This window comes from Malania oleifera, chromosome 5 (assembly GCF_029873635.1).
Source record: "Malania oleifera isolate guangnan ecotype guangnan chromosome 5, ASM2987363v1, whole genome shotgun sequence".
Taxonomy (NCBI): Eukaryota; Viridiplantae; Streptophyta; class Magnoliopsida; order Santalales; family Ximeniaceae; genus Malania; species Malania oleifera.
In genome coordinates this window covers 63,218,297-63,228,932 of record NC_080421.1, presented here as the reverse complement: position 1 = coordinate 63,228,932, position 10,636 = coordinate 63,218,297, and positions in this window count along the sequence as shown.

Genomic DNA, 10,636 nt, shown 5'->3' with positions numbered 1-10,636 from the left:
TAGATAGTAAAGCCTATAGAGTATATAACAAATGAACATTGACGGTTATAGAATCTATTCATGTAGTGTTTGATGAGTCAAATCCTTTCTCCAAAAGAACTGATGAAGATGAAATTAAGATAAATAAGGAACTTGAGAAACTATCCGTTGAGAATGATTCAGAAAAGAAAAATGAAATTAAGGAACCATCCACTGAAACTAATCAAATTGAAAATGAGGTTAATGAACCACCTAGAGAATGGAAGTACATAAAGAATCATCCCATTGATCAAATAATAGGTGAACCCTTACATGGTGTAGCCACATGATCCTCACTTTGGAATATGATCAGTAATTTTGCCTTTTTATCTCAAGAAGAACCGAGGAATGTGAATGAAGCAATTGAGGATGAATCATGGGTGTTGTCCTTGCAAGAAGAGTTAAACCAATTTGAAAGAAATAAAGTATGGACATTAGTTTCTAGATCTGAGGATAAGACTATTATTGGAACGAATTGGATATATAAGAACAAGAAAGATGAACATGGGATAGTCGTTAGAAATAAGGCTAGTAGCTCAGGGATATAACCAGGAAGAAGGTATAGATTTTGAAGAAACCTTTCCACCTCTAGCTAGAGTGGAAGCCATTCGAATGCTTTTAGCCTATGCAGCTTTTAAGGATTTCAAGCTATATCAAATGGATGTCAAAAGCGCATTTTTAAATGGCTACATAAGTGAAGAAGTGTATGTAGAAAAATCTCAAGGTTTTGAAAACCATAAGAATCCAGATCACGTGTATAGACTAAAAAAAGCTCTGTACGGTTTAAAGCAAGCTCCTAGAGCTTGGTATGAAAGGCTAAGTGGATTTCTATTAGAAAATGGATTTATCAGAGAAAAGATAGATACAACTCTGTTCATAAAGTCTAAAAAAGATGACATTCTCCTAGTTCAAGTATATGTAGATGATATCATATTTGGTGCTACAAATAAAGAATTATTTAATGAATTTGCGAGTACTATGCAAAATGAATTTGAGATGAGCATGATGGGTGAACTAAATTTCTTCCGAGGCCTTCAGATAAAACAAGCAAAACATGGAATCTTTATAAATCAATCAAATTACATTAGAGATTTGCTAAAAAAGTTTAGTATGGAAGATGGAAAAATACTAGGTACACCTGTGAACGCTTTATTGAAATTAGACAAAGATGAACAAGGTATACCAGTAGATGTCAAGTTATATCGTGGAATGATTGGTAGCTTACTATGTCTGACTGCCAGTAGACCTGATATAATGTTTAGCGTATGTTTGTGCGCAAGATTTCAGGTGGCACCAAAAGAGTCACATTTGCTAGCTGTTAAACGAATACTTAGATACATGATAGGAACCGTGGAAATTGGGTTATGGTATCCTAAGTATACATCTTTTGAGATTATCAGCTATTAAGATGTTGATTTTACTGGTAGCAAAGTGGATAGGAAGAGCACAAGTGGTACTTTTCATTTCTTAGGACATTCATTAGTCTCTTGTTTTTCTAAGAAGCAAAATTTAGTTGCTCTTTCCACAACTGAGGTTGAATACATAGCGGAAGGTAGTTATTGTGCCCAAACACTATACATGAAGCAACAACTTATGGATTTTGGATTAAGCTTTGAAACAATTCCTATATTATGTGACAATACGAGTGCAATAAACATCTCAAAGAATCCCATATTACATTCACGAACTAAGCATATAGAAATACGACATCACTTTCTTTGTGATTATGTGCAAAAAGGAGATGTGACACTTGAGTTTGTATGCATAGATGAACAATGGGCAGACATATTCACGAAACTACTTGCGGAGGATATGTTTATCCAAATTAGGTGAGAATTAGGCTTGAAGCATAGTTGAGAGGTTGCCTAGAATTATATTAGATGACATAATTCAAAGGGAGCAACGTCACTTAATATTCACAATTTGTCAAAAGTTTCATATTTAGCTCACTTGTTCCTACTCGGTATCACATTAATCAACATTTGGTATCCTCACATAATCTTTGAAATGTGGCACATTGTGTATGTTCACAATGCAATTTACATTCCACAACATAGATTTATGCATTAGCAAGGGGAATGATTGATGTCAGAAGGGGGAGAAGTAAATTTTTTTAGTAAAATCTAGTGGTTGAACAAGTTTAAAACTTTAAGATTTCAAGTGGGAGAAGAACATAAGGTTATGTCCACTCATGTATTATTATTATACACCTTTTTGTTGATGTCAAAAAGGGGAGAAGAATCTGGCTTGAGGCAAAAATAAGAATCTAGCTTTAGGAAAATATTGGCAAAAATGGTTGACAACACTAATTTTGTAAAGGGGGAGAGTAATTAGGTTATGAGAAAAATCAGGCTAAACAACTTGTGTATGAATATAAGCATATTTCATTTGGAATCAGGCTTCACTTGGCATGAGCATATTTCACTTACCGAATGTTTGATGCATTATTTGATGGGGAGCCTTGTCAGGCATAACCCATTTTATTCTATATTTTTGCTCATGTATTTGTCATCATCAAAAAAGGGGAGATTGTTGACTTTATAAGTCCAATCCTATTTTGATAATGACAAATCACTTGGTATTTGATTTGTGCATTGAAATTGTGAACATGAAATATATTAAGCATGCATAGAAGGATAACATGTCATGGAAGCCATGAAGAGTAAGGCATACACAACTTGGCAAATCCATGAAACTTAAAGAGTACAAGAATGAAGATGCAAGCAACAAGTTCAAGAAATGTCATGGGAATGGGTACTTAGAGCTAATGTATTTACATTTTCATATGATTTAATTTGAGGCTCAATATATACCCTAGAATGACCTAAGGACTCATGTGATAGATTACAGTGATCCCAAGAGGGGGGTGAATTGGTACTTTTAAAATTTAAGTCCTATGTAAATGTCCTAACGTCAGTATATTTGCAACCCTATGGTCAATCTAGTGCAAGTAATGTAAATCAGTTGTAATATGTACCAGCAATTAAATAAGCAGTCTAATTAATAACGCAAGCACCAGAAAGGCGTAAAGGAAGAGTGACATGCAAAAATGTTATCGAGGTTCAGCCAATTTTCTACATCCCCGCCTTGGCTAACAAGCACAAGGATTACCACTATAATTGCTCACTTAAATGGGTGGAGCGGCACCTAAATAAACTAGGTCAATTATCACAGGACCGACTTCAACCTTTATAACCAATCCTTACTAGGCTGGATTACACCCCCTCAAACCACACTTGGAAATACAACAGTATTCTCTCAATCAGATGGTACAATGATTATGCTTTCTCGTAAAGCAGATATGTACCCAGATACGCACATTCACATACACATCAATGATATGGATATAGTGTAAGCTCAGTTATGCAAATTTTTTGTGCAATCAACACTCAATAAAATATGATCAGTATGATGCTCAAGAGTGTTCAATACAAGCAATATCTTGGAATCAAAACAAAGTACTTCAATAGCAAATCAATATCTCAAAGATACGAATTAGATAACCAAACTAGTTCAAGAGAGTTTTCTTTAATGTAATGTGCACAAAACTAGTTTGAAAATATTTGCTTGTTTAAAAAAAAAATCTTTGCACAACAAAAACCAAGCTATTGGACACTTGCAACAAGATGCAAATATCCTAAGCTTACTTGATTTATCCCCATACAAGATTTATAATATGAAAATCGATAGGATAAACCTAAGCTAAACTCCCCAAAATCAATATCTCAATCACACAAGCAAGTTGGAGTATTTAGCAAGATTTAGTAATCACAATCACACAAAATGAGCTCTCACAATATCAGAATTTATTAAAGGAATGGAAATTTGAGAGTATTTGGCCAAATAGTGTATTTTCAAAAGAGAGGATTTTTTGGCTAATCTACTTTCTAATCTCGCTTTAATCTTGCAAATAAGCCCATATTTATAGGCATGAGTAAAATTATAACCGTTTGGGATACGATGGGAATAATTAAAAAAGTCCCAAATAGTTAAAATGCACTTAGCCCAAATTAACCTTGTTTTATCGTGGTTAAAATAATTTTAACCCTCTGAGGTTCGGGTGGCTGAACCGAGGTTTGGTCGCCCGATAAGACTTAGCAATAAAAATCATTTAATTTAGTTCGGCCACCCAGTTTTATGTTCGGTGACCCAAATCAAAGTTAGTAGCATTGTTTTGTGACTTCGGGTGCCCGATCCTATATTCAGTGGCTCGAATCCATGTGTTCGGTCATCCTGGGTTCTTTTTGAACTGAAATAGTCGGTCACCTGAGTTGGTGGACGGTCCCTTTCGAGGGGTTCGGGCACCTGTGAAAGGTATGTACATTATTGGTCGGTCGCCCGAGTGCCCGAGGAGTTTTGAACTCCAGTGGTTCGATCGCTCGAGCTCTCTCAATATCCGATATTTGTTCAATTTAAGGCACAAATTTAAGACTCCTATATATTAAATGATATGTGTGTGAGTGTTGGGACCTAGAGTCATGCTAGGGTCTTATTGAGCTTACCATATATCCTATATGCATGATGTGCAGGTAAGATAAATACAAACCACATCCTAGGTTACTATTATAGACCCATATTACAAACATTGAATTTATAAGTACAAAATAAAAGCCTTCAGGGTCTTCTAGTTGCTTCCAGTGTCATTCCTTGGGATGTCCATTTAAGTCTGCACAAACACTTGACAAACATCAAATACCTGAGTATTAGTTATTATCAAAACCGGGTGCGACCTATAAGGTCAACATCATACCTCTCATAAACATCTATAGAGGACATTCATGGACTTAGAAATATTTTAAAATCTCAAAAAATATTTTTATAAAAGGGCCAAGAAAGAGAGCAAAGCAGTTTTTCACACTATAAAGAAAAATTTCAGGAAATAAGAACTTCAGACAACTAAACTCAACGGTCAGTCGCCTGAAGTTGCCACTTCAGAAGATCAAAGTTAACCTCAGTCGTTTGAAGAATTTCTTTAGAAGAATGAAGATTAAGTTTAGTCGCCTAAAGAATTTATAGTGAAACACAGATCCTGGCAGAAGTACCTCAGAAGACTGAACTCAGACTTTATTCATTTGAACCCAAAACTTCAATCATCTGACCCTGTGTCTAGGTTAATTTTTTGAAACTTTAAGGAACTTCAGTCATCTGGGCCTTTGACCTTAGTCGTCTGAAGTTGTGGGAAAACTTAAAAATCTAATTTTTACTAAGAGAACTCGCGAGATATTTTTTAAGTCTAAAGGTTATCTATCTACACCTAAGATAAATATTGTTATGACAAAGGGTGTTTCAAATTTTTGCAATCTTCAAAGTTTTTGTTTGTATTCAAAGATTTAACCTAAGTTCTCCAAAGCATTGATTTATATAAATATTTTTGGGAGATTTGATAAAAGGGGAAGTTAGTGAATCATATTCTTGTATATAACGATTATATCATTACATTCATTCTATACTTCAAGTTTCATCATATGATTATGTGTTAGGAATTTCAAATTGTACTCACTGGTTTTGTTAGAAGCAATATTGAGTGTTTTGCAGATTTGATTATAATCACGGTTTGGGTTGTGAACCAGATTTGAGGAGAGAGTTGTATCTCTTGTAAGCAGCAGATTAGGAGGAAGCTGTACCTCTTGAAAGCAGCGGATTGTAAGGGAAGCTCCGTCCCAATTTAAGGAGCATGAATTATAGTAGAATCTTTGAGTTGGTTACTCAAGGCGAGGACTTAGGTCGGGTTGGCTGAACCTTATAAAATCACGTTTGTCTTCGTTCTTCCCTTATCTTTTTAATTTCTGCAATGCACTTTATTACTTACATTGCATGTATGTTTGTTGAATAATCTCACACGAACTTGATAAGTAATTGGTTAATTTTAGACATAGGGACTAAGTGGTGAATAAGTTTCAAAGAATTTTTAAAATACCCAATTCACCCCTCTCTTGGGATTACACCTAAATCAACAAATTTTATGAGTGCACTAGAGCTTCATATAATAAGTATTAAATAATGTAATGTGTTCATGCATCCCACAAACAATCTATATCAGAATATAGTTTTATGAAATAATAGAATATGATGTTCGTGGTTTACATGGCTTCCTTAGGACTCAAAAACAACTATAATAATCAAATAATGCAAATGAGTTCATGATTGATAGAATTTTCACTTAGCATATACAAAAGTAAATTTAGAGATGAAGTTCAACATTCATTTGAACTTCACTCATCCTTTCAAAAATGTTTTAACATTCAGTACACTATAATCATTCTCACAAATACGGTATATGACTTTGATTATTTTGGAAAAAATTTAACAAAATTTTGGTAGCATACCGTTTGTAAATAGAACATGTCCCAAACCTGCAAGTCACAAAAGCATGCAATTCACAAGATTATTACATCATACAGATGCTCAATGTGCTCAAGACAATCTTAGGTATAAAAAATAAAGACAACGATATGTATGAAAGTTCATAAGGTTACGTTTTCCAAAATGATAAAAGTTTAAAAAAAATTTGGCAGCATTTCGTTTATAAATAGGACACTTTCCATAAAGATATGCTCCAAAACTGGTTGTTTACAATAAACAATTCACAATAATCCAATCGGTAATGAATTTTATGAGTGCACAAGAGTTTCATATTAGCAGACAATGAAAAACACACACAGCATACAACTAAGGATGTTGCATAGCATAACTGAGAGGAAGAGAGTCCCTAAATAACTCTCAAACCAAACAGAAAACCAAATTTGAGAGCCAATGAAGGAGAGACAAGGGTTAAAATTAGTTATGTGTTTGGTCAAGTTGATAGTGTGAAGGTCTCTTCTAGGTATGATGATAGGAAAAAGGAAAAAAAATTGAAAGGGCTTGCAACAGATGCATTCATCCATTAAGTAGGGTTAAGAAGGGTAGAGGGAAGGCCATTTGATCTATTACAACACAAGGAAACCAAACCATGTGATTCAATAAGAAAAGAGAAAGACACCATTGTCGAACATCATAGGAAGACTAGCTCTTTGGCGTTGAAGACCACAAAAAAAGGCACCTCGATCTGCCTAAGGCTCCAAGCCAAGAGTGTATGTAAATCAGCATACAAAGGAAAGGAATTTCTCATTATATTAGTTCAATATATGCATCAACACATGCAATTAAACATGCCGCCATAAATAAATATACATGATGATTTTGTTTTTATTGAAAATTCCTAAAAACTTCAACTTGGCTTGATTAGGAAAAAGCAAATAAAAATAAATAAATAAAAAAAAAGGGTAGCCCGGTACACAAAGCTCCCGTGTCTACGAGGTCTGGGGAAGGGGCAGACCATAATGGATCTGTAGTATGCAACCTTACCTTGCATTTTTGCAAGAGGTTGTTTCCACGCCTCGAACCTGTGACCTCTAGGTCATTATAATGTGAAAGAATAAATTAAGAATGTCCAAACTTAAGAAAGTGTTGGTAATTGACCGAAAAAGCAAATTCATGGAGTTGTACCAAAGAAAATTCCATAAAATCAAAAACAAATTTTTTTTTTAAAAGGGAGCAACTATATGCATTAAAACATTGAACAAGAACAGAAATTGTCAAAACACTCTGACATAATGAAGTTAACCAGCACAGTATACAGTACTTATAAAAAAATTACCTAAACTTGTAGTTCTCTGGCAGCAAAATCCAGTGGGCCACCCAACAGTCTTCTCTTGAATATGGACAATGACTTTTCACGTCTTTAAACAAGAACATGATTAATTAGATACAATAACCAATGATCAATCTCTAGTATAAAACCAACTGTAATTAAAGCTAAATCTTTTGAAGATAGGAAGTTCCTTAAATATCATCAAAAGCTCATTTAGAAATCTTTTGAGAAAACCGACTTCCAAAAAATAGCTCAAGAATTTTCTGTATTGAAGTAGCACAAAAATTTCAAATGAAGTTTCAAATAAGGCAAAGAACCCAAGAAGGGTTGATAAGTGTAACGACCCAAAATTCATAGCATTTTTTTTAAGCTATATAACATAACACTGGTACCCTGTATACATTTATATCTGTCATCATCACAGCCCAGAGTGGGTGTCATGGTAACTTGTTCATGACCTGTATATTACCTATGCAGTGGAAAAACGTAACATCCAAGACATAACCCAAAACATACAATACCAGAGTACTACAGACCTACCTATATATATATATACACATACATATACATCATTTCCAAAAATCCCAAAATACTATGGGCTCTACTATCTAACCCCAGACTCACCCCAAAGCTATGCCCACTCAGCTACCTCCTTTATCTTTAAGCTGGTCCCGCACGCCTCTCTAGGTTACTTGAAATGTTCATAATGTTGGGGTGAGACACCTCTCAGTAAGGGGAAACATGTTATTACTAATGTATGACATAAGAGTTTATTCGCAACATATCCTTTAATTAAAATTGTAAATAAGATATCAAATAAAAATCACTATATAATAACCCATGCCTATGTCATTTGAGTTATCTATTCAATCATACTTCAAAATATAATAGGTAATCACTATTTTCTGTGTATACTATATATGTACATGATTCTTAAAATTTCCCTAGATGGTTGTATGTCATCATTTAACTCCTCATGACTAGGTTATGCGGCTCGTAGGCAGGGCTAGACATTAGTTGGCTTACCAATGCCAGCCTAACTGTATGCATCTATATATGCCTATAGAAGGAAATGCCCACTCCACCTGGTCCGGACGCCAGGGAGCCCTCTACCCTACCTATGGCACAATCGGCATTACCATACTCTATCGGAGACGTATGGTTGCACTGTATATACTGTATAGCTACAGTACCGTATTCTATAAACTGCTCTGTTCCATCAGGGTCTGATACTATATAGTCTATATAACATCTATTTGTTTTACCATGATTCTGTATCAACTGTATTAACCATGATTCTGTAATTCTCTATATTAACCATGATGTTGTATTAACTGTAAATCTGTATAATCTGTAATTCTGTATGTCATGGTTCTATACTTTGTATATCATGGTTCTGTAAAACTTTGTATCATCATGGTTTTGTAAAATATTGTGTAATCATGGTTCTATAAAACACTGTATAATCATATTTCTGTAAAATGCTGTATAATCATGGTTCTATAAAAAACTGTATAACCATATTTCTGTAAAATATTGTATAATCATGGTTCTGTAAAATACTGTATAATCATATTTCTGTATAACCATGAAAACTGTAATTCTGTAAGCTTCTATATAGTCATAGTTTTGTAAATAAAACTGTATAAGTTGTGTTTCATAATTCTATTAAAACTATATAATCATAAGTCTGTAAATCTGTATAAAATTCTGTAAATAATCCATTGTTTCTCATGCCACACAATTTAATAAAATTCAATAAATATCATCTGTATTATTATATAATTTCCATATTCTAATTTATTCAAAACCATACTATGTAATCCATACTCAAATACTATACTTTGCTGGTAATATTTCTAATTTAACTAGCATAACATATTTCCGTTACCTAACTTTCTGAGTTCTGTTTACTATTTTACTATCTCATGCCTACGGTGTTCGTAATTTCCACGCCCTGAAATTATACACATATTTTCCCCAGTCAATCCACTGAGTTCCCAAAATAATTATCATATTCATATTTTACCGAACCTGCATATTTCAGTTGATCTGCAAAATGTCAACCTAACTCATGCTTGCATCATCTACACTATAACCCTGTATTTTACAAAATCCCAATTCCTTAGCTCAACTCTAGAACTATAGTCATATTCACATTTTTGAGCTTATACATCCAACAATTCAAATAAACAACCCATAAATATTCAAATAACATCCTTACCTCAGTTTTGGGATGGTGCCTCGGAACCCCAAACTGAAATTCTGCTCTGCCTACGTTGTAGAGAATCTTCCTACGAACCCCGTGGTGGTTCCTAATCGTCGATTCGAACTTAAAATGGAGTATAATTTTAAAGAGAAGGGAAAGAGGGTTCGTGGGTTTAGAGAGAAAGAGGGAGAAGAAATAATTTTGATTCAAAAATTAAAGCTCGTAGGACTTTATAAGTTTCAGTGCTGCCGAGGAACCCGTCGCTGGCTTTCTCAGACTCTCAGAAAATCGTAGCCGATTTTCTATTAACCGGCTCAAAATTTACTATTTTCCTATTACCCAGCCGTAGTAAATTACCAAAACTGTCGCCGGTTTCCTTCCCTTTTTAGAAAATTGGCACCGATTTTTCTTTCCCCTCAGCCAAAAATCCACTTTCCTTGTTTATTTTATTTTTTATATTTTTGGGTCTCTACATTCTTGCCTCCTTATAAAATTTCGTCCTTGAAATTTGCTGTTTGTACTATTCACCATCCTTTGAGGAAAATTTGCTACTTATTTTATTAATTACCCTCATTTGTGGAGGAGGAATACCATGGTTACAATTAGGGTTCTAGGAGATTACATGTATATACATAAAAGAAAATTCTCCCATAACCAAAAACACTACCTATCCAATAATCTAAAATACCACTTGTACATGCATTATTCTGCTCTGCACAAAATAAAATCAAACTATATTTACTTTACCTAAATTACTACCATTCATTTTCTATAAAATG